Source organism: Schistocerca serialis, chromosome 7 (assembly GCF_023864345.2).
Source record: "Schistocerca serialis cubense isolate TAMUIC-IGC-003099 chromosome 7, iqSchSeri2.2, whole genome shotgun sequence".
Classification (NCBI taxonomy): domain Eukaryota; kingdom Metazoa; phylum Arthropoda; class Insecta; order Orthoptera; family Acrididae; genus Schistocerca; species Schistocerca serialis.
In genome coordinates this window covers 314,501,599-314,524,854 of record NC_064644.1, presented here as the reverse complement: position 1 = coordinate 314,524,854, position 23,256 = coordinate 314,501,599, and positions in this window count along the sequence as shown.

The window sequence follows — 23,256 nt, the reverse complement described above, 5'->3', positions numbered from 1 at the left end:
TTCTTTTATGGCTGCTTCGTGATTCTATAATGCATTTTCATGCCGCGAAAAAATAGGTTGAAAATGCTCACAAATTTGTGTTTTTACGTCATTACAGACTTTTTGACATTTCGATTCAATGTTATGTAACTCAGTAGTTAAATCTTCCCGTGTTTGTTCAAGTGTTTGTTCCAATGAGTCTAACTTTTTAAGATTTTGTTCCACTGTGTCTAACTTTTGAAGCTTTTGCTCTGTTTGTCTCTGATTTTGTTCCATTGTGTCTAACTTTTGAAGCTTTTGCTGTGTTTGTCTCTGATTTTGTTCCATTGTGTCTAACTGTTGCTGTGTTTGTCTCTGATGTTGTTCCATTGTGTCTAACTTATCAAGCTTTTGTCCCATTTGTTGCATTAATTGTAATAACAGTGCACTGGTGTCTGAAACATGTTCCTCAGTGCTTTTCGGCAGTGAAGTTGCACCGGCAACATTCACATTTTGACGAGTGGAAAATGTGTCTTGACTCATTTGAGAAAACGGTGGGAACCCAAAACCTGAGTCTGCAGTATTTGCAATATTGTGTTCTGTCATTCCCGATTCTTGAGGCGAGCTGTTGCCGACCAATCGATCGATAACGCTTCCCTGTTCACTACCTGTTTCACTGTCTACACCATTGTTTGCCGCCCTCTCCTTTTCCCTATGTGCAATTACCAAATTACTACTTTGAACATTAGTTAATTCATTACTCTGCGGCGCTAACACACTGCTTTCGTCTTCACTGTCATTTCTCAGTTTACTTTGGAGCCTAGTATTACGTTTTTCACACGCCATTATTGTCACAGTATTTCACACGATAACACAGAAAAGCGCAATTTGAAGAGCAAAATAAAATAACATAGCAATGGAAATAATGTCTACTTAATTGCCAGCGCAGCTGCGAAATACTTGGTGCAAATCTACATGCATGCCACAACTGTTTTACTGTACAACAATGAAAAACTACAACTACAAAGGAAATTCTCTCTATAATTACGCGCTAGCAATAAACAATAGCTACACTAATTACACAAACTACAAGAAAAAAATCAGAAGATTCCAGTGAGGTATCCTAGGCTAAGGGTCGACATATGAAACGTCCCCTTTGAACAATTTATACATGACTGTGCTTATACTGACACACAATGTTTTTAGCGCAACGCAATCTGACTTTCAAAATTCCCTACTAAAGAATGGCCCTGACTAACATTAAACTATACCTTTCACAAATCACTTACCTCACAAAAATCTTCGCTGCTCAAGCTACTGCAATACAGCGAGCGCTACTACTGCCAGCTAAATAAAAGATTCGAACTATGGAAGGCACTAACTACTGATAGGGATAGTTAGCAAATGAAAGATATTAGTAGAGAACAAACAATGTATTTACCTTGATATCATCATATATAAATATAGCAGTTCATGACAAATTACAAATCTCCGCCATCTCTCTCCCCACATCCACCACTGCTGGCGGCTCACCTCCAACTGCGCAACGCTACGCGCTGTTCACAGCCAGCTGCCTAACACTACAATGGCGAGTATTACAACAATGCAAAGCAGCCACAGACTGCACACAGCACAGCCAGTGATTTTCATATTGAGCGCTACGTAACGTTGCCAATAAGAAAACATAAACAGCCTACTTACATAGAGAAAACATAAACAGCCTACTTACAAATGATGATAATAACAATAATTTATACTGATTCTTTGCAAATGCATAAACTACATGCTAAGGGACTCCACACACCTGTATAGAAATAATACTGCCATCGTGAATATGTTGAGAGTGGCTTTTGAGATGTGTACTTATTACACCTAGTGGTTGGACCACAGAAACTGCAGTCTACATCTGCATCGCATTTATTCTATCTGTAAGAATTTTGTTCAAGAAGAGGAATATTTTAATGGTATACATACTGAAGCCGCCCCATTTAGAAAAAGCTAAAACATTTCCGAGGCTGCTTTTATCTCTGGCATATAAGTGACGCCATTGCACCACGTACGGTGGCAGCTTGCACTAACAACTGTAAACAACAGAAGTTCATTCGACCTGTCAGTCGCGAGCAGGCATTTTTAAATAGCGTGGGTGCGCCGTTAATGTGTCAACTACATCATGTCAGAAATCGCAATGGAGTGTTCATCGAGAGTTCGGGAGATTCTCTAGAATATTTTGAAGAAGAGGAAGGCGTGTATAAAGTTTGCACCGGACAACGACGTGCAGACGCCTACCCCAACTTCATGGAAATACAAAACGCTGACACTTCTTTTCTGGAAAATATCATCAGTGTGATGAGACATGGTGTTATCAAAACGAACCTACCACAAAACGAGGAAGTGGAGAAATTCACAAGTGTCAAAGCTTTGACGCTATAACCGACATTAAGGCCAATGTGACGTGCGAGGTGAACAACATTCCAAAGAAAACTTTTCTGTTCCCCCGTACGCCCCTGAATATCCGTCGTTCACCCCTGTTATCTATGTGGTGCGCCACAGTTCCCTTAGTGTCGGTTTTGCATTTAGATCCATTTTGACATACACTGTATACATTAAACACGGTAATGCTTGCTCCTTGGTCCGAAAGCCAATGATCATACGTCCGATAAATCGGTTCCTTTTGCGCAGTATGACAACGACTGCACAGTTTCCCGCTTCCCCCGGACACGCTTTATATGCCTTCAAGTGTTAGTGTTGCCACATGCTATCTGTTAGTGGTTATTGCCCGTCGACCACAGGCTGTGGTCACATAAATGTGACTGGACCATGTATTTTACGTTACTGCTGTTGTGCTGTTTATTTAGTTTATGAAATATTTAATAAAAATGTATCTATAAAACCAATTAGTTTCATATAAAGGTTCGATACATGGCCTGTGTAGGTCCTATAATATTTTTTAATTGTCTGGCTACAAAGCCTCTTGCTGCGATAACCCACCGTCCGACAAAGTCCAAGCCGACACGAGAGTATTAGACCTCGCAATGCGAGAAGGATTGGATAGTAGGTACAGTCAAGTTAATTGGCGCCACAACTATTGAGTAATTACTTGTATCAGACATTGCAGTAAGATGGGTGGACGATCGGTAATTATGTGTGTCAAGTGATATTTGTGTCATGTGACACGTAGGAAAAAAATTATGTCCTTTTTTTGTTTCCACATGCGGAGTGCGACCTATATGGGACTGTGAAATTTAGTGCAGAAAGAAACAGTCCAGTGATCAGCAACCAGTGGCCGTGCGGTTATAGGCGCTGCAGTCTGGAACCGCGAGACCGCTACGGTCGCAGGTTCGAATCCTGCCTCGGACATGGATGTGTGTGATGTCCTTAGGTTAGTTAGGTTTAACTAGTTCTAAGTTCTAGGGGAATAATGACCTCAGAAGTTGAGTCCCATAGTTCTCAGAGCCATTTGGACCATTTTGATCAGCAACCATCAATAGCGCCGTGAATATGAAGTGAAATAGCAGAACGAATGCTGGCAGAGATTGTAAGTTTAGTGACAAGCGACTTGAGTTCTGGTTCAAATGGCTCTGAGCACTAAGGGACTTAACATCTGAGGTCATCAGTCCCCTAGAACCTAGAACTACTTAAACCTAAATAACCTAAGGACATCACACACATCCATGCCCGAGGCAGGATTCGAACCTGCAACCGTAGCAGTCGCACGGTTCCAAACTGAAGCGCCTAGAACCGCTCGGCTACCGCGGCCGGCACTTCAGATCTGCTCAGTGGATGTGTAGCGAATTTTAGTAGAGGTTCGCTGGTACGGGTCACTTTCCCAAATCACACAAATTGTCAATTGTAAATTTTAAATTGTAAATTATTCATCGTTCCTATCGTTTTCATCGTGATACTCAACTAGGAGGCAGGCCATTACTATTCGATGAACTAACATTACGCCAAAACCTTACTAAACACTGCTGTGTATTTCTGATGTGTAACAGCCGATCATCTTATAGTTGTCTGAGAAATTTTTCGTAAATTGTGACGTTTCGCCTCAATTGCTTTGTTAGAAGGTAGACGTGTGAAAGACGGAAGGTCGCTGGGTAGGGGCCATGCACTTCCTTCACTCGTAGGTCTGCAAACTGAAGAGCGAGCAGTCGATTCTCCACTCTCTTTGCCGCACGATGTCACAACGAGCAGCTGCAGGATGTTTCACAAAGTTGTACTGACTCCTACATAGCTCACCTCGTGAATCAGTTGCGACTCAGTACGCAAACACTCCTGGTGGTGTTTACTTTCCACAAAGTGCGTTAAAACTACATGGAGTGCAGATATCAGTTAGTTATAGTACTAAAGCAAAAAACGCACACCCACAGATTCCGCGTAAATCTCCACAGGCTGTTCTACACTGCTAGAGGGGAAATTGATTCTTAGTCATCCTGTACGCCAGTTGCAGCTTTCTTCCAGGAAACATGACTTCCCCACCATGAGCATTGCTCGCTTCCCATTGTTTCTTGCCTCGTTCTCTTATGTGAGAAGATAAAATAACTTCAGTGAGCTAATGTTTATACAGTGGAACTACTTACAGCTTATTAATTGAGTAATTATTTGTAGTTGCTAAGTGAGATTTTATGTAAAATACCTTCCTGTAAGCAATGGCTGAGAATTGATGTTGTCGGTGACCTATTTGCTGTGCTGTGCTAAGACTGAACTGATAAATGGGGTGCCATGCTGCTGTCTATTGTTGGTAGCATATTGTAAAACCGTGTGATCGTGTTGTTGTCAGTTGTGGTGAATCAATGAAAGGCAATAAAGATACTGCAATACTTTCACCTTTGATTGTGTTACCTGTAGACTCCACAAATCCATTCAGGGTTTGTTACCACTTTTAGAGTGGAGCCGGTTGCCACACGTCCAGAGGGTAGGCACTATTTATTACTTCCGCCCTAAACGACCGTTCCAACAAAATGCTATACTCGTCTTACAAGCGAGTTATGAAGCGGCTGCCATTAACTGCAGGTCCTAACAGTCAACTAGTCGTTCCATCCTGGAAGTTACCCCTATGTTCCTGGCGTCATTCTTTAAACCAAGGACACTCGAACAGTCACCGCCATCTTGATGACTAATGATTATGGCTTGAAAGGCGTTGCATTAAGGTCGACCTGCCTCAGAATCTCTCCTATACAGGGAGAATGCTCTCACCGAAAATACCAGCTGTAATGCAGCACTAGTATTGCGGAGGACTGCGATCAAAACGCCACCCACTCGTCCTGAATTAAGTTCACCCCTTGGTTTCCTATATCATTCCAAAACCTAGGATGATTCCTTCACTAAATCCACAACCGTCTCCTTGACCAGCCCTGTCCAGACGACCTAGTGTTCTGTCTTTAAGGCCCTGAACGTCATGAAACACTAAGCCTTGTCTCCAAATACAAAACTTTTTACCCTCTCTGGAGACGCTGGAGACTCATAAATACCTTAGCGACCCTCATGAGAGTTACCAGGAAATATTGAAGCAAACGTCCGTTTAAATTTTCAATTGAAAATTAGATTTAATTACTGGCTGGAGTGAACACACTGCTTATCAGAAGTTGACTCTTGGCCCCTCCCGCCGGAGGTTCGAGTCCTCCATCGGGCATGGGTGTGTGTATTGTTCGTAGCTTAAGTTAGTTTCAGTAGTGTGTTAGTCTAGGGACCGATGACCTCTGCAGTATGGTCCCATAGGGATTCACACACATTTGAACTTTTTTTTTTTAGTTGACTCTTACCGTTTTGGTTCTATGTCTACATGTGCACCTTTTGACAACAACTGATGTAGTACTTGAATGATTTCACAGGTAAACTATCGTATTAACTATTCCGTTGTAAGTAATTCTATCGTGTTGCAGTTTAATGATTCTTACTTTCAAACACTTTTGTAAATCCCACCAAAAATCCAGCATAAAACTTTTTAATGCTGCTACTAATTTCGACTCTTTCGTCGTCAACCGGTAGATTTTAAAGCTGAAAATGGTATACACCACACGTCAAAAAAAAAAAAAAATGGTTCAAATGGCTCTGAGCACTAGGGGACTTAACATCTATGGTCATCAGTCCCCTAGAACTTAGAACTACTTAAACCTAACTAACCTAAGGATATCACACAACACCCAGCCATCACGAGGCAAAGAAAATCCCTGACCCCGCCGGGAATCGAACCCGGGTACCCGGGCGCGGGAAGCGAGAACGCTACCGCACGACCACGAGCTGCGGGCTACACCACACGTCCATAAGTGAAAAATATTATACGTTTGTGCTACTGTCGTGGAAATAAGTGGGCCTGGCATACGACGTGACGTCAATCAACCTCTAAACACAACCAGCCAGCCTCGTGCCACATACCAAAAACAACCGACAAATACTAATCGAAAAAAGTCTACACCGAAAGCTGTAGGCGAACTACAAATTGTAGCAGCTCTTTAGGAATTAATGGCAAGTTAGTTAGCTACAAACAAATCTGGATTCGCAAGTACAGACCCATTAATTTGTGTCTGGGAAGTAGTGGGAAGGACTCCACTCAAGTTTCAGCCCACCCCCAAAATCCTTGAACGTCATACATTCCGCCCTTTTTCCAAATCAGATTATACTATTTCATTCGTATTTTGTACATCTGTTCAGACACCTGACATACCTTCGCCACCTAAAGTCTCACGCAAAGTCATATCCCAGCGCCCTACAGTCTTCGTCATCCCTGTGAATCCTGGCATGCTGCCGCGGTGCTGTCTCTATGCCCCACGTTCATTACAACTCCAGACATTTCGTTCCCTTTCCCTTAGTGATTTCAACGTTCTTCCTCTTCCAGATTACAGCATACTCCACCTCTCCATTCCAACTGAAGCTTTAGTCCACCTTCCCTCCTAGCAGCGTGGCGCACTGCGTACATAAAAGTTCATTGCTTGTTTGGGACCATGAAGTCATGATCCCTTGAGGCGAAACAAGTGCTGTATCATTTGACAGATACAGAGGCGAGAGATTGTGGCGGAACTTTCCCCAGTTCACTGCTAGTAGCACCACGTCACCATAACGCGTCTGTGCGTAGCACACAAGAATTGTACCGTAATTTAAGAATGAGATTAAAAATTAAAGTTGCTTTTCCTAATTTTGTCCGCATATGCTCCAGTGTATTAATCTTTAAATTATGAAATATCACAGTGATCGGATGAATATCTTTCCCTAAATACATGGTTTTACAAAAAAAAATAAGTGGTGCTGAATAATAAAGCTAGGAAGTCAAAAATTGGTCAGAATGTGCAAAAATATGTCAAAATTAATTGTTACAAGTCTCAACGTGATTAGAGCAATATTTTGGTCAGAATCCACGTTTTTAAGAAAAACTGAAGGCGCTGAATATTAGACTTAGACATATGAAAAATTTTATGAAGCTTCAGTTCAACATAAAATTAGTAACTACGTGACTCCATTGAGCTACCACTAATACTTTTCCAGTAATTAACTGAAAACTAAATTTTGGAACAAAAACGTCCTTATTTGTAATAGATTAAGTATCTGTTATACTCGTATTAACGCTAGAAAGTGCTGATTACAGCATGTGATGAAACCTATTAAATAATAGAGCTATCACAAGTTTCAAGCCCAAAACAAGATCTCTTAAAGTTGTAGTTCAGAGGCCATGTTCTACTGTCAGTTCCGTTCTACAAATTCTAGACGGCAAAGCTTAAATGCAGGCGAGCTAAAACTTTTTCTGTGATGTCAACCAATTTAACTACATTCGTACAAAAATTACGAAAATTCAAAATTAATACACAACAGTGTTATAAAATATTATGGATCCGAGAAAAGGTCATTCAGAGGCTACTACCGGGGGCATACAGCGGATGACAGCAGGTGTTCCTTTGGCCGTCCGCTGCGCCCGTACATAAATACGGCCCGAGAGGCAAGACTTCACTTCGCACCCAGCTAACGTATGGTTCACGTCAGTCAAACGCCGGTGTACGCGCTGCCTCGGATGACGTCACAGCCAGACCGCATCGAAACTCATATTTTCGGTATAAATAGGAAGTGAAATCACGAGGACTGTACACCGTCCTGGATCGCTCAGATTTTGCGGAAGTAACTGTTAGTGTGCCGCCCTTAATGTTAACATATCAGCGTGGTTCAAATGGTTCAAATGGCTCTGAGCACTATGCGACTTAACTTCTAAGGTCATCAGTCGCCTAGAACTTAGAACTATTTGAACCTAACTAACCTAAGGACATCACACACAACCATGCCCGAGGCAGGATTCGAACCGGCGACCGTAGCGGCCGCTCGGTTCCAGACTGTAGCACTCAGAACCGCACGGCCACTCCGGCCGGCTAGCAGCGTGGCAATTGGTGATAATTATCTTCCATTTTTATGGCGAGCAATTATTTTGATTATCGGAAGTCAGGGCGAAAGACTGTTTAAGGGAAACTTACCGTAGAGGATGCCTCTGAACTGCTCATAGTGCTGCTTAGGATAGAGATTTATTTTTAGTATTAACATAATGAATATTACGATGTTGTGCATGTGAAAATTTACCAAGTAAATCTATCAATTAGAATACAAAATCTTCATTTATAATCATATTCCTGATCGCGATAAGTAAATAGAGAATAGAAACATTTATTTCAGTGGGTTGGACAAGAATGTGGACTTGCAGGCTGGGAACTATGGTCAGTATGTTCTCCATCGCTTTCTGGCTGACCGCAGAAATAGTCTCCAGGCTCTCGTAAATGACGGTGAACAATATTCTAATATTTCCTTCTACTTATGAGTTATTATTAAACCGCCGCCCCACACCCTGCCTGCCTCCTACCATCCACATCCCGCCTCTTTACTCATTCCACATCTTTTCTTATATAACTTATTCTCCAATCTTTTCGGTATCCAAATCCATTATCTATAAAATGTTACCAGAAGCGCACAGCACCAGCCATCCCCATAAAATAGAAGACCACGCTCATAATCAGCATCTCATCACGTTTCAGATCATCGCTTTCATTTTTATAACAGTAATTTTAGGTATTTTAAATAATTTCATCCAAAGGCTGTACAATGGCAACAAATCCACTGCTAGCCAGCCATCTATTCTAGCAATCAAAAAGAAAAATTAGTGTAAGAGATGTGTTTCTCCTTTAATGACATGCTCGGATGACACCGTAAGTCGTTCGCTTTGCAGACAGCAAGGCCCCTACAAGAGCGCCGAAACTATAGGAAGAATGGTTCTGAGGTTATGTGGACGATTTCAGTGCAACGACAACAGAAAGCATGTTATAAAAGTCATCCTAAGACCATTAAATAAGCTGTTCGCTTTTTGAACGCACAGCTTCGGTTTTTACAGCACCGTAGTTTTCTTTCCGCCTAATGGCCGCATTCGTTCCTGCAATGTGCACCACCACGTAGCCTTTTAAGCATTTTTTACTTCCAAATCGCTCGTGATGGCTCCAGAAAATTAATGCGAATCCGCGGCAGTGTTAGCATAAAAATGAGACTAGGAACGGAACAATGGGTTTCCGAGTAGCCATTTATCATGCTCGGTGCCATTCCACTCGTGACGGAAGAGTGACACTTCCGAATAGCCGTTATTTTGACAACGCCAGGGCACATTGATTAAAATAAACGCTGAGCTGGCACACGTCCAGATGTTCTGTAGCAATTGTAAAACGGCAGTTTTTCATTGTCGATTAGAATTTGTTTTCTGGTCTTCTATAATGAGCGAGGTGGCGCAGCGATTAAGACCAAGGGCAAAAATTTAGGCGGACAACGGTTCAAGTCACCATCCAGACTTAGGTTTCCGGTGGCTTCCATAAATAGCTTAAGATACATGCTGAAATGGTTCCGGTGAGATGGACACGGCCGAATTTCTGCACCTTCCCACCATAAGCGGTATATATATGCTCCGTCTTTAACGACTCCATCGCCAGAGGGAAGATGTCTCCAGTAAGCCCCCGTTCTCTCCAGGCGCGTTCTTCATCGCAAGGTGAAGAGAGGCGAGGATTCCCGTTTCATAAAATAATAGAACACGTCTGCAGTAAAAATCCTATAAGTGTCATAAAATATTGGCCAAATGTAAGCATCACACACGCTCTGAGCGTTCTGTACAATTTAATTATGTATGTAGATAGTTCATCCATCTCGGAAATCGAGAAACTCTTTACTTTTTGCCTGTTATCGTCATCCATACTGGCGCGATATCGGTGCTGGGAATTCCAAGACTTTCGAAAAGGTTTTAATTATAAGTGTTAAGCTAAATTTTTTTCTATAATTTCGCATTTGCTATTGTAATTCCTGAGAAGAAGGGCTCTTCAGACAAAAAGGTGGACAGTTAGATAACAAATTACCAAAAAAGTACTTTTTTTCGTACAAATTGACAAATTTCGGATATTTTTCATTGTGCTATAAAGCCTTACTTCTCGCCAAATTTTCTTTATTCTAGGTCAGCGGGAAGTACTATAAAAGTTTTGATGAGTGGGTTTGCGATTATAAAATTTGTGACGTAGAAGGTCGCATTTTTGATTGTATTGTCTCAGAAGCTTAAATTTTTTACACCGCCAAGGGACCGTAGACCTCGAACGCAATACGTCTACGAGTTTTAATGGCCCTCACTCTGATTAGATTATGTTTCATTTATTATTTAAAAATATGTTAATACTTCAGTTTGCCATTATTGTTTTTATTCAAGATTGCTAATATTATTTAATGAAATTCTCTATATGTGGCGTAATATTGCTACAACTGATAAAATAGTTAAAACAATCTATCAACGCTATGCGAATTCTACGCCAAATCCGATCGATATCTTAAGAACACATTAAAACACAAGCAATGCACTTCGATGATTATTCGTGAAACGAAATATGCTTTTAGCTATCACTTTGGTTTTCAACGTGCCAGTTGAATGATAATGTTCACTGTTAGTAATGAAAGTCGTCCTCCTCCAGTCGCAGTATAGGCCAGGGCATAATTCCACACAACACCTCAAAATGACTGGCAAATTCATCATCAAACTGCCTGTTCTAGGTATCCAGATTTGCTTGAAGAAAAATTATTATTAAATAATCTGCGCTAACAATGTCGCACCTCTAAAACAATGAAGTAAATTTTAAATGTGTCGCTTAATGGCGGCTGACTGCAGCGCTCCAGCGGTACTGTTTTCTCTCCGCTACAAACAATGCTATAATTCAGTAAACTGGGATATTTGACATAAACACGTCTACAAATAAAACTCAACTCACACTTTCACTTATTATCTAATTGACATCATCTCGGTAAATTACATTGCATTACAGACCCGGATAAAACATAATAACGCTTCGGAAGACAATCAGAGAGTGAGAAACTTGACATATGTAAAGTGGTTGACGACACCAGATGGACACTTATCAGTACAATGATATCGTTTATTTTTCAAATACATCATTATTGTCTTTGTTTTTTAAACTATCATTATTGTAAATGTTCGCATAAAACACTGTCTTTATGCATTTCATAATGACACGTCTTTTTCTCATAGTTTTTCTACGGCTCAATTACAAAAAGCTACACTACTGGCCATTAAAATTGCTACAACTAGAAGAAATGCAGATGATAAACGGGTATTCATTGAATAAATACATTATACTAGAACTTACATGTGATTACATTTTCACGCAATTTGAGTGCATAGATCCTGAGAAATCAGTACCCAGAACAACGACCTCTGGCCTTAATAACGACCTTGATACGCCTGGGTATTGAGTCAAACAGAGCTTGGATGGCTTGTACAGGTATAGTTGCCCATGCAGCTTCAACACGATACCACAGTTCATCAAGAGTAGTGACTGGCTGGCGTATTGCGACGAGCCAGTTGCTCGGCCACCATTGACCAGACGTTTTCAGTTGTGAGAGATCTGGAGAATGTGGTGGCCAGGGCAGCAGTCGAACATTTTCTGTATCCAGAAAGGCCCGTACAGGACCTGCAACATGCGGTGGTGCATTATTCTGCTGAAATGTAGGGTTTCGCAGGGATCGAATGAAGGGTAGAGCCACGAGTCGTAACACATCTGAAATGTAACGTCCACTCTTCAAAGTACCGTCAAAGCAAACAAGAGGTAACCGAGACGTGTAACCAATGGCACCCCATACCATCACGCCGGGCGATACGCCAGTATGGCGATGACGAATACACGCTTCCAATGTGCGTTCACCGCGATGTCGCCAAACACGCATGCGAGCATCATGTTGCTGTAAACAGAACCTGGATTCATCCGAAAAAATTACTTTTTGACATTCGTGCACCCACGTTCGTCGTTGAGTACACCATCGCAGGCACTCCTGTCTGTGATGCAGCGTCAGGGTAACCGCAGCCATGGTCTCCGACCTGATAGTCCATGCTGCTGCAAACGTCGTCGAACTGTTCGTGCAGATCGTTGTTGTCTTGCAAACGTCCCCATTTCCTGACTCAGGGATCGAGACGTGGCTGCACGGTCCGTTACAGCCATACGGATAAGATGCCCGTCATCTAGACTCCTAGTGATACGAGGCCGTTGGGATCCAGCACGGCGTTCCATATTATCCTCCTGAACCCACCGATTCCATATTCTGCTAACAGTCATTGGATCTCAACGAACGAGAGCAGCGATGTCGAGATACGATAAACTGCAATCACGATAGGCTACAATCCGACCTTTGTCAAAGTCGGAAACGTGATGGTACGCATTTCTCCTCCTTACACGAGGCATCACAACAACGTTTCACCAGACAACACCGGTCAATTTCTGTTTATGTATGAGAAATCGGTTGGAAACTTTTCTCACGTTAGCACATTGTAGGTGTCGCCACTGGCGCCAACTTAGTGTGAATGGTCTGAAAAGCTAATAATTTGCATATCACAACATCTTCTTCCTGTCGGTTAAATTTCGCGTCTGTAGTACGTCATCTTCGTGGTGTAGCAATTTTAATGGCCAGTAGTGTAAGACTGTTTTTACACATTGGCAAAGGGACGCTATACAGTTCCTGAGAAAACGCGTTCTTAATATTCGGCAGACAGACAGACAACAAAGTTATCATACAAGGGCTGATTTAATAAAAGAAATAAAAACTTTTCTACAGAGTCATCTCTTCTCTACCGTGTCTGGTACGTAGGTTGTGTAGGCCTTATAAATTTTAGTCTTGAATCGATAATACCCTCACCCTCCTACCGTCACCCGACGTGCGAGCGTAGAGCTCCAAATGCAAGTAGCATTGGATTTTAGGTATAGTCATTGTAGTTGAGCCAAAACAATAATGGAGGATTTATGGCGTTTGATGATGTTATCAACATGGAGATAAATAACCTGTCGTAATTTTTATTTTAAAGATCGAAAATACTCGAGGTCAAGATCACAGTTTTTTTTATTCTCTTTACCAGTTTCATCTACACATGAGCGATGATAAAAACAATCTTGATTAGTGTAATTGCCATAACAACGCTAAAATCTTTGTTAAAATGACAATAACCACACAGAATCGCAAATGCGAGAAACTAAGGTTTTGTGCCGTTAAAACTTAGTAATTGCAATTAATCAGTATTTGTATTATCTCATAGCGGACATCATCATGAGCACGTTATTACAATGTGGTATGTGACAACAGTATTGCAGTTGATGACCATCACAAGGATCAGGATATGTTCTCGCTTCCCACGCCCGGGTTCCCGGGTTTGATTACCGGCGGGGTCAGGGATTTTCTCTGCCTCGTGATGACTGGGTGTTGTGTGATGTCCTTAGGTTAGTTAGGTTTACGTGGGCAGGCGCGTGAAGTCAGGCAGGTCACTGGTGTGTACGTCCCTCACTCGCAGGTCTGCAAATTGACGAGCGAGCAGATGCGCCCCCGGTCTCTCTACTCCACTAAGTTACAAGGAGTAACTACAGGACGTTTCCGCAGACATTCCTGGAAAAGGGGGGGGGGGTGTTTATTTCCCACAGAGTGCCTTAACACTACACTGAATACAAGTGGGAGTCATTTATTAGTAAAACTAAAGCAAGAAGCGCATATCGACAGATTGACAGATTCTGCGTAAATCTCCACACGCTGTTCTAGACTGCTAGAGGAAAACTGATTTTTGGTCACCCTATACGGCACTTGTAGCTTAATTCCAAGGAAAGCGGCTTGCCCCACCAAGAGCGCTCCTCGCTTCCCATCGTTTCCTGACTAGTTCTCTTACGTACGTTCAAAATATAACTTCACTAAGGTCATGTTTATACTGCGGAGTCATTTTCGATTAGTAATTGAGTATTTATTTCCGCTTGTTAACTGAGCTTTTGAGTAAAACATTTCCCTCTAAACAATGGCGAGAACTGTTTTAATTTGCAAGTGTGGTATCGTGAGTGACCTATTAGTGTTGGTGGGAAAGGTATTGAACTGGTAAAACCGCACCATGCTGCTGTATATTACTGACAGCATACTATGAACCTGCGTAATCGTGTTCTAGTCAGTTGGTGCTGAATTAATGAATGGCAAGAAAGTTACTGTAATACTCTCACCACTAATTATGTTACTGGTAGATCGCATAAATCTCTTCCATTCAGGAATTGCTGGCACTTGCAGAGTGGCCTGCAGTTAACCACACAGACACAGTGTATCTTATAAGGTGGGTGTTAATACGTCAGATGGAATGGGACGTATCACATTCAAGTCTAGAGCAGTAATCAACGGTAATGCATTCCTTGACTTACTTTGAAATATTTAAAGTTCCGTACGACCTAGGTGACCCATGTGTGTTGCAGAGGGAACCAGTTAAAGACTATAGGCCTCTTCAGATGTTGGGTGAGCTGAGCCTGGGATGATTCATTTGATAACACTCATGCTGTTAAAAGTATTCCAGCCATTGATAGTCGAGGCAAATAAATCGAGACTGTGGATTACATACTGACAGCATGTTAATTGTGTGGGAGGTTCTTCAGTGTGGCAGAATGTTGACATTTCCTGCTATTGAAAATTTATACGTAGCAGCTCACTTAATAATTGTAAGTAAGTACACATTTAATAAATAAAAGATAAGTGAAGATATTTTGTCTACTTACATAAGAGACTGGACAAGAAATGCTGGAGAGGTACAGGCTGCCTGCAAACCGAAAACAGAGCAACGCTCGAGATGTGAACGGTTGCGTTTTCCTGAAGAAAGCTACAACTGCCGTACAGGAGGACTAATAATTAAATTCCCCTCTACAACTGTAGAACAGTGTGTGGACATTTACGTAGATTCCCTCCATGTGCGTTGCTTGCGTTATTATTATCAGTAACTCACAACTGTATTCCATGTAGCGCTGACGCACTTTGTGGAAAGATAAAAAAAAAAAAAAAAAAAAAACCTATCAAGAGCTTACCTGCGCACTGCATCAACCGTGATTTAAAGGCGCGCTGCAAAAGTGTCGTAATAATTTTGTGAAACATCCTGTAGTTGTTTCTTGTGATGTATAGCGGTAGAGAAAGTGGGGAATTGACTACCCGATCTTCAGTTTGCCGACCTATGAGGCAGGGAAGGCATAAGCATAATCCAGCGCCAGACCTTCCTTCCCCTAACGCTTCTAATCTCCAGCGACCGCCCCATCCACCCTGTTTCAAAGATCAAAATTTATCCTTTAATACGGTTATACTGAACTTAGGTGTTGCTCACACATTTAATTTCTTCTTAACCCACTTCATTTAACAATAAACATTTATTTTATACAATTAAAGCACAATTTTTAATACTCCATCTCCTGCAACGCAGAAACTGTACTGGAATAAAAACTAACAGGAACTTTTTTGTAGGAAATTTAATTAATTTTAATTTTGTACCGTGAAACATTGTCGCTATCAGCAGCGGTTTTAGAGTTATTCAAGTAAAAAAGTTACTTTTAAACGCCACCCACCCCATCCCCACGCTCACACACCATCGGTCAATATTTTTATTGTGTTGTTCATGGCACTCCCTCCAGCAGATGTACAAAAATTTGTGACTCTGCTAATTTCTCCCCTAATTTTCTTTCGTTGACTGGACTACTGCAGCGGCCCCGGCCTCCTGTCGTGTCAGCTATATTACGCCCTCGGTCTCTGTGCTTGGCGAGAAAACGACGTAACCGCCTTGGCACTCGCTAGCAGTACTTGTTGCACCAGCAGACGTTTCTGGCGAAACTTTACCAGCCGCCTGACTTTCCGTATTTGCCTGGTTCTTGCAGTGGTCAAGGCAGATATCTTATCTACTTACACTATGTGATCACAAGTAAGCGGACACCACAAAAACATACGTTATTCATATTAGGTTCATTGTGCTGCCACCTACTGCCAGCGACCTCAGTAGTCATTAGACATCACTTTTCCGGCAGTCCATGATTCTGTAGCATAAAATGACTTCGCTCCAAATGTATATCTTCGGAAATTTCCTCCTCAAATTAAGGCATATGTTTGATACCAGTACACTTCCTTTGGTCAGAAATGCGCTCTTTGTCTGTGCTAGTCTCCTTTGTATGCCCTCCTTGCTCTTTCCGTTATGGGTTACTTTGCTTCCAAGATAGAAGAATTCCTTAACGTCGTTTATTTTGTGACTACCAGTTCTCATGTTAAGTCTCTCACTAGTCACGTTTCTGATACTTCTCATTATTTTCGTCTTTCTTCGGTTTTCTCTCAACCCATATTTAGCACTTATTAGACTATCCACTCCATTCAACACAGCTTGTAATTCATCTTCACTTTCCCTTGGGGTCGCAATGTCATTGGTATCCTTTCGCCATGCATTTTAAGCCCTTTCTTTTATTTCCGTCATTGCTTTTTCTATGTATAGATTAATCAGTAGGAGCAAATAACTGCTCCTTGTATTACATCCCTTATAATCCGGGCACTTCGTTCTTGGTCTTCTAATCTTATTGTCTCTCCCTACAGTTTATTCCTCCTTTTCTCAGAATTTCGAACACCATGAACAATATCACACTTTCGAAAGCTTTTTCCAGGTAGTCTGGTTGGTTTATTTGGGGGAGGGGACCAAACAGCTAGGTTATCGGTCCCATTTTCCGAATAGACAAATAGTATGAACGTGTCTAGATTTTTCTTTAGTCTTGCTTCCACTATCAAGATCAATGTCAGGAGTTCCTCTCTTGTGCCTTTACCTTTCATAAGGCCAAACTAATCATCATCTAATAGTTAATCAATTTTCTTTTCCATTATTCTGCTTATTACTCTTGTCAGCAACTTGGATGCATGAGCTGTTAAGTTGATTGTTCTATAGTATCCACACTTGCCATTACTTGCTACCGACAGAATTGAACGGATGATATTTTTGTGAAAGTCTAATGGTACATCGCTAGTCTCATATTCTACACACTTACTTGAATATTTTTTTGCTAGCCACATCCTTCAATGATTTTAGAAATTCTGATGGAATGTCATCTGTGCCTTTTGCCTTATTTAATCTCAGTCTCAAGTCTTCTAAAGCTCTTTTAAATTCCACTCCAATATAAGATCCCCTATCTCTCCGTCTCGACTCAGTTTCTTTTTCTAACACGTCATCGGATAATTCCTCCTCCTCGAAGAGGTCTTCAACGTATTCTTTTCAGCTATCCGCTCTTTTCTCTGCGTTTGGCAGTGGATTTCCCATTGGACTCTTAATGTTTTTCTGTGGAGTCGTGCAGAGAGCGAGGTCCCAAATCAAGGTTGGTACCTCGCAACGCCACCACAAGAGAAGAAAATGACTGAAAGCGACATCCACTAATGAACGACACCGGCGTTGCCACTCTCAGAAATGTTTCGGTACACCATCGTAATCGCTCTTGTACTTACGGCTGAGCACAGTACCACTTACGTCAGTCAACGATCATCGACTAAGACGATACCGTCGTCTTCTAGTGGACCAACTGTGTGATAAGTGGAACACGAAGAACTCTGTGTGAAACTTATTGTTAAATATACTCTGAGTGAGACTTGTATTTTGTCTGTCAAGTGATACGTTAATGTTCATAGACAGCTGTCAACACTCTTGACATTCCCGTGGGAATGTATTTACAACGCTAAGTAGTTCTTCTTATATATGTCGTAATAAAGTTGTAAGTAGGCTGTTTAGGTTCTTATATTGGTAACGCCACGTAGCGCTCTGAAAATCACTGGTTGTGCTGTGTGCAGTCTGTGGCTGGTTTGTATTGTTGTTGGCCATTGTAGTGTTGGGCAGCTGGATGTTAACAGCGCGTAGCGTTGCGCAGTTGGAGGTGAGCCACCAGCAGTGGTGGATGTCGGGAGAGAAATGGCGGAGTTTTGAAATTTGTAAGACTGGATGTCATGAACTGCTATGTATATTATGATTTTTCAACACTATTAAGGTAAATACATTGTTTGTTCTCTATCAAAATATTTCATTTGCTAACTATGCCTATCAGTAGTTAGTGCCTTCAGTAGTTTGAATCTTTTATTTAGCTGGCAGTAGTGGCGCTCGCTGTATTGCAGTAGTTCGAGTAACGAAGATTTTTGTGAGGTAAGTGATTTGTGAAAGGTATAGGTTAATGTTAGTCAGGGCCATTCTTTGTAGCGATTACTGAAAGTCAGATTGCGTTGCGCTGAAAGTATTGTGTGTCACTTTAGTGAATGATTGAGTACGTTCAGTTTTGCTCAGCTGTTTGAAAAGCAAATAATGTAAGAGGTTTATCAGCACAGTAATTCAGAAATTTTTCTAAGGGGACGTTTCAAAGTGAACTAATAATGTAGTATCCACTCGATCTCCTCCAAGAGCAAAGTAAAGAACCCACCACTGTACCGGCGAGTGTATTTTCCTAAAATACAAAATTTCACTGGAGGTTCTTTCGACTATTCTCTAAACTGTGTCAATCCTTCCGACGATCGTTTCTTTTCGATTTGCTCACATTTTCTCTGCAGCCATTTCGCCTTGACTTCCCTGCACTTCCTATTTATTTCATTCCTGAGTGATTCATATTTCTGTATACATATGATTTGCACGTCCTTCATTCGTCATTCAACTGGGTATTTTACTGCTACCAAGAGTTTCTTCACAGTTACCTTCCAAGTAATTATGTTTAACATTCCAACAACTGTAATTGCTTTTTTTACACATGTCCACTCCTCTTCAACTTAACGGCCTACTGCGTTCTTCCTTATCGCGGTATTCACATCTAAAGTGAACTTCAGGCGTGTTTCATCAAACCTTGGTAGTCCGCAGCTCGTGGTTGTGCGGTAGCGTTCTCGCTTCCCACGCCCGGGTTCCCGGGTTCGATTCCCGGCGGGGTCAGGGATTTTCTCTGCCTCGTGATGACTGGGTGTTGTGTGATGTCCTTAGGTTAGTTAGGTTTAAGTAGTTCTAAGTTCTAGGGGACTGATGACCATAGATGTTAAGTCCCATAGTGCTCAGAGCCATTTGAACCAAACCTTGGTATTTTAGTATCCCACTTCTATCTGTACTGTGTTTCCGTAATATTCTCTTAAACGCCAGTCTGCTCTTCACCATTACCAAATTGTGATCTGAATCAATATGGGAAACCTGAGTACGCCTGACAATCCAGTAACTGATTTCGGAATCTCCCTCTGACCATGATAAAATCCACCTAGAATTTTCCCGTATGTCCAGAAACTGAGTGGAGAAGGAGGACATCGTATTCGTGATGGAATTTAAAAGAGCTTTGTAACACTTGGGATTGAGATTAAATAAGGCAAAATGACGTCCCATCAGAATTTGTAAGTGTATCTCCCCCTCTTGTGATTTTTTAATAGTGTGTTTACTAATAGTAACTGTAATTTATTGCAGAACTCAGTGTTTTCCTCACTCATTCCGACTACCAAGGCCATATTCTCCCGCAAATCTTTCTTCTATTCCTTTCCCTAAAACCGCAGTCCAACAACCCCCCCCCCCCCTCCCCGCCCGCATGATATTTAGATTTTCACCTCCCTTTACACAATTACCCTTTCGGTGTCCTCATATACTTTCTCTGTCTCTCCATCTTCTGCTTGCGGCCTCGGCATCTAAACATGAACTACTGGTGTTGGCGATGGTTTGCTGCCGAATCTGATGAGAACAACCATGTCTCAATTTTTTAAGGTAACTCAATCTCTGCCATTGCCTTTCTTTCCTATTCACAACGAATCCTACTCCCTTTATACCATTTTCTGCTGCTGCTGAGTTTACACTACATTCGTCTTATCAAAAATACACTCCTGGAAATGGAAAAAAGAACACATTGCCACCGGTGTGTCAGACCCACCATACTTGCTCCGGACACTGCGAGAGGGCTGTACAAGCAATGATCACACGCACGGCACAGCGGACACACCAGGAACCGCGGTGTTGGCCGTCGAATGGCGCTAGCTGCACAGCATTTGTGCACCGCCGCCGTCAGTGTCAGCCAGTTTGCCGTGGCATACGGAGCTCCATCGCAGTCTTTAACACTGGGAGCATGCCGCGACAGCGTGGACTTGAACCGTATGTGCAGTTGACGGACTTTGAGCGAGGGCGTATAGTGGGCATGCGGGAGGCCGGGTGGACGTACCGCCGAATTGCTCAACACGTGGGGCGTGAGGTCTCCACAGTACATCGATGTTGTCGCCAGTGGTCGGCGGAAGGTGCACGTGCCCGTCGACCTGGGACCGGACCGCAGCGACGCACGGATGCACGCCAAGACCGTAGGATCCTACGCAGTGCCGTAGGGGACCACACCGCCACTTCCCAGCAAATTAGGGACACTGTTGCTCCTGTGGTATCGGCGAGGACCATTCGCAACCGTCTCCATGAAGCTGGGCTACGGTCCCGCACACCGTTAGGCCGTCTTCCGCTCACGCCCCAACATCGTGCAGCCCGCCTCCAGTGGTGTCGTGACAGGCGTGAATGGAGGGACGAATGGAGACGTGTCGTCTTCAGCGATGAGAGTCGCTTCTGCCTTGGTGCCAATGATGGTCGTATGCGTGTTTGGCGCCGTGCAGGTGAGCGCCACAATCAGGACTGCATACGACCGAGGCACACAGGGCCAACACCCGGCATCATGGTGTGGGGAGCGATCTCCTACACTGGCCGTACACCACTGGTGATCGTCAAGGGGACACTGAATAGTGCACGGTACATCCAAACCGTCATCGAACCCATCGTTCTACCATTCCTAGACCGGCAAGGGAACTTGCTGTTCCAACAGGACAATGCACGTCCGCATGTATCCTGTGCCACCCAACGTGCTCTAGAAGGTGTAAGTCAACTACCCTGGCCAGCAAGATCTCCGAATCTGTCCCCCATTGAGCATGTTTGGGACTGGATGAAGCGTCGTCTCACGCGGTCTGCACGTCCAGCACGAACGCTGGTCCAACTGAGGCGTCAGGTGGAAATGGCATGGCAAGCCGTTCCTCAGGACTACATCCAGCATCTCTACGATCGTCTCCATGGGAGAATAGCAGCCTGCATTGCTGCGAAAGGTGGATATACACTGTACTAGTGCCGACATTGTGCATGCTCTGTTGCCTGTGTCTATGTGCCTGTGGTTCTGTCAGTGTGATCAGGTGATGTATCTGACCCCAGGAATGTGTCAATAAAGTTTCCCCTTCCTGGGACAATGAATTCACGGTGTTCTTATTTCAATTTCCAGGAGTGTACTTATCCTCTTTCCATTTCACTTCATTGTCTCCACTTTATCCAGCCAGATCCTTTCCAATTGCCTCCACTGTTAAACTTCTGACATTCTGCGGTCTAACTTGTAGAATGTCACCCTTCCACTGATTATTCCATCTTTTTCTCATTGTCAGCTCCCACTTGGCAACCCTCCTGGAGTTCCAAATGGGGGACTAATTCGAAATTTTTTTCCATTGGAGAGATCATCATGACTCTTTTTCAGTTACAGGCTACGTGTCCTTTTGGATACACCTTATGTGTCTTTATGACGTGGTATCCATTGCCTGCTGTATTCTCATGCCGTTGATCGTTGCTGATTCATTCGCCTTTTAGGAGCAGTTTCACACTCCAACGGCGAGAAACTGTGTTAAATTTCCGTACACATGGCTAATACCGTCTAGCTCCCCCGCGAACACGCAGAAGCACCACAACACGACGTAGCAATGGACTCGAATTATGTCTGAAGTAGTGCTGGAGGGAGCTGACACCCTGAATCTTTTAGGGCTGTCCATAAATCCGTAGGAGTAGAAGGGAGTGGAGACCTCCTCTGAAGAGAACGTTGCAAGGCATCCCAGATATACTCAATAATGTTCATGTCTGTGGAGTTTGGTGGCCGGCGGAAGTGTTTAAACGACAATTCGTAATGATGTGGAATGTGTCAGGTTAATAAAAGGTGTCTATACAGGATGTTACATTAGACAAAATATTACATGACACTAATTAATTTTTTTTTTTTTTTGGGAGGTTGGGAAATTACCCACTTACTATATCCAAAAATTCATCTAATGAGTAGAAGGAGTTGCCATTAATAAATCCTTTTAATTTCCTTGTTGTTGTAGTTGTGGTCTTCAGTCCAGAGACTGGTTTGATGCAGCTCTCCATGCTACTCTATCCTGTGCAAGCTTCTTCACCTCCCAGTACCTACTGCAACCTACATCCTTCTGAATCTGCTTGGTGTATTCATCTCTTGGTCTCCCTCTACGATTTTTACCCTCCACGCTGCCCTCCAATATTAAATTGGCGATCCCTTGATGCCTCAGAACAAGTCCTACCAACCGATCCCTCCTTCTGGTCAAGTTGTGCCACAAACTTCTCCCCAATCCTATTCCATTCTTCCTCATTAGTTATGTGATCTACCCATCTAATCTTCAGCATTCTTCTGTAGCACCACATTTCGAAAGCTTCTATTCTCTTCTTGTCCAAACTATTTATCGTCCATGTTTCACTTCCATACATGGCTACATACAAATACTTTCCGAAACGACTTCCTGACACTTAAATCTATACTCGATGTTAACAAATTTCTCTTCTTCAGAAACGCTTTCCTTAACATTGCCAGTCTACATTTTATATTCTCTCTACTTCGACCATCATCAGTTATTTTGCTCCCCAAACAGCAAAACTCCTTTACTACTTTAAGTGTCTCATTTCCTAATCTAATACCCTCAGCATCACCCGACTTGATTCGACTACATTCCATTATCCTCGTTTTGCTTTTGTTAATGTTCATCTTATATCCTCCTTTCAAGACACTATCCATTCCATTCAACCGCTCTTCCAAGTCCTTTTCTCTCTCTGACAGAATTACAATGTCATTGGCGAACCTCAAAGTTTTTATTTCTTCTCCATGAATTTTAATACCTACTCCGAATTTTTCTTTTGTTTCCTTCACTGCTTGCTCAATATACAGATTGAATAACATTGGG